A 2,612-nucleotide genomic window follows, 5' to 3' on the forward strand; every position below is an offset into this window, starting at 1 on the left:
TAAGCAACACGACTCAGCTTGGGTAGTAGTAGATGGACTAACCAAGTCAGCTCACTTCATGCCTATCAAGACTACGTACACATGGGACCAGTACGCAAACATCTATGTTCAAGAAATAGTACGACTACATGGAATCCCTAAGACCATAGTATCCGATAGAGGATCACTGTTTACATTGAGATTTTGGGGAAGCTTGCAGCAAGCCATGGTTACCAAGTTAAGTCTTGGCATGATATTTCATTCTCAGACCGACGGTCAGTCCTAGCATACCATACAGATTTTAATAGATATGTTGCACACTTGTGTACTCAATTTCAGAGGATCGTGGAGTAAGTATTTTCCACTTATAGAATTCTCCTACAACAATAGCTACCAGTCAACGATCGGGATGGCACCCTATGAGCTACTTTATGGAAGGAGGTGTCGATCATCGTTACATTGGGACGAGGTAGGAGAAAGATTACTTCTTGGACCTGAAGTTATTAGAGAGGCTAAGGATGTAGTGGCACTGATTAGAAAGCATATGCTCGCTGCTTAGAGCCGACAGAAAAGTAATGCGGATGCCAATTGGTGAGATGTGGAATTCAAAGTTGGAGATTAAGTCTTCTTAAAGATATCTCCTATGAAAGGTGTGTAGTGGTTTGGGAAGAAAGGAAAACATAGTCCCCAATTTATAGGTCCTTTTGAGATATTGGACAAGGTGGGAACAATTACATATAGATTAGCCCTACCACCAGCTTTTGCAGATAGTCACAATGTGTTTCACATCTCGATGTTGCGTAGATATTTGTCAGACCCATCTCACATCCTCAAGTACGATACAATAGCACTCCAAAATGACTTGAGTTATGAGGAACGACCGGTTAGCATCCTAGATAGAGGGATGACGGAATTACGGTCTAAGAGTATTCCGATAGTCAAGGTCCTATGGAGTAATAGTTCAAAATGGGAGGCAACGTGGGAGTTGGAGGAAGACATCTTAGCACGGTATTCGAAATTGTTTGGTAAGTAAATTTCGGGGATGAAATTCTTTTCAGTAGGGGAGAATTATAGTGTCTCCAAATTTTACTTAGCTAGATAATAATAGTAGTTGTAAGTAGTAGATTGTAGTATCTTAGTTTCCATGCATTTTGGTTCAAACTGTGCCCTGGCATCATGGCAACGAGGCCCTTGCATGTTTTACATACGGCGAAGTGTCTTCCGCTAATAGGCGGTGTCACCACATTCGGAGCAACACGGCGAGGTGCTAGGACTCCACGTGGTGTCCGGGGGTGTGCGAGCCTTCTCGGAAGCCTTCACCAAGCAAGCCTTCAACAATGTGCCTGGCCTCGCTATGTGAGGCTCTCCGTGTAGTGTCTTGGAATTTTACTTAGCTAGATAATAGTAGTAGTAGACTGTAGTTTGTTAGTTTCTATGGATTTTGGTTCCAGTCGGGACTTTGTTGGAAACTCATAGCAACCGTTATGGATTTTATAAGTTTAACCTATAGTTTAGAAATATTTATTATAATATAAGGTGTAATTAATATTGCTTGTTTTAGAAATATTATTTATTATAACCTACAGTTTAGATATAATTATTAAGAATATGACCCTTGTCACAAACATGTTTATTAAGGATTTAAGTATTTTTCATGAATTGTTCAATTAAAAGAAAGATCTAGAAGCTCTAGAACCTTCCAACAGCAGTTAGGATCACGATTTTTTTTCTCAGTCAAAGCTGTTTAATCAATTCAAAATATGCTGAAAATTTTCAAATACGTGTTTGATATATCAACGTATGACAATATATCGCAACTATAGGGGCCGATATATCGCCTACGGAAGATACGAAAAACACGTCGACTTCACACGAATGAAAGCACGAGGGCTTGGGATATAGGTCCAATCGATATATCACCTAGGGTAGGTGATATATCTCCCCTGGGAGTCAATTTTTGAAATATTTGTAGAACCGAGCTCAAAACAACCCTTAACCACTTGGACTTGCTCTTGAACGATTTTGACCGAGTTCTGGGCATCTATTTAACAAAAATTCAAATATTTTTCATTTGATATTCTTTTATTTATTCATCCTAAAAGGGTTTAATTAGTTTCACTCCTTGAACTCTAGAAATAGGACCTAGTACTCAGCCATTTCCTTCATTCCTCAAGCATTCTTCAGAGCCTCCAAGTTGCTAAGATTATTATAGAGGGAAACACTTAGGTTTTGGGATAAAAGCTTTTCCAATCTAAGCTTTTCTAAACACTTGTGAAGTAAGATATAGTGTTATTTCGGTATAGAGGTGTAGATAAAAGTCATAGTTCATCCAAGGTATTCTTATCCTTAAGTTCAGTTCTTCAAGATTCTCTAGTTTTCTTTTATTTTCTTATCCTAACTATTGTTTATGATTCTTGGTTAGGTGTTTAAGTTCTCTGAAACTTAAGGCTTTCGGTAAGTTTTCACCTTGATGTTTTAGTTCTCTTGTCATCTCATTTTCTTTAGAAACTCATGATTCTTACTGTTGGTTTAGGAGTGTTCCAAATCCCATTCTTGTCTCCATATCCCAGTTTTGGTAAGGAAAATACGTTAGATTATATGTGTTTATATGTTTATGTTATGATATGTTTTAT

Source organism: Humulus lupulus, chromosome 9 (genome assembly GCF_963169125.1).
Source record: "Humulus lupulus chromosome 9, drHumLupu1.1, whole genome shotgun sequence".
Classification (NCBI taxonomy): Eukaryota; Viridiplantae; Streptophyta; class Magnoliopsida; order Rosales; family Cannabaceae; genus Humulus; species Humulus lupulus.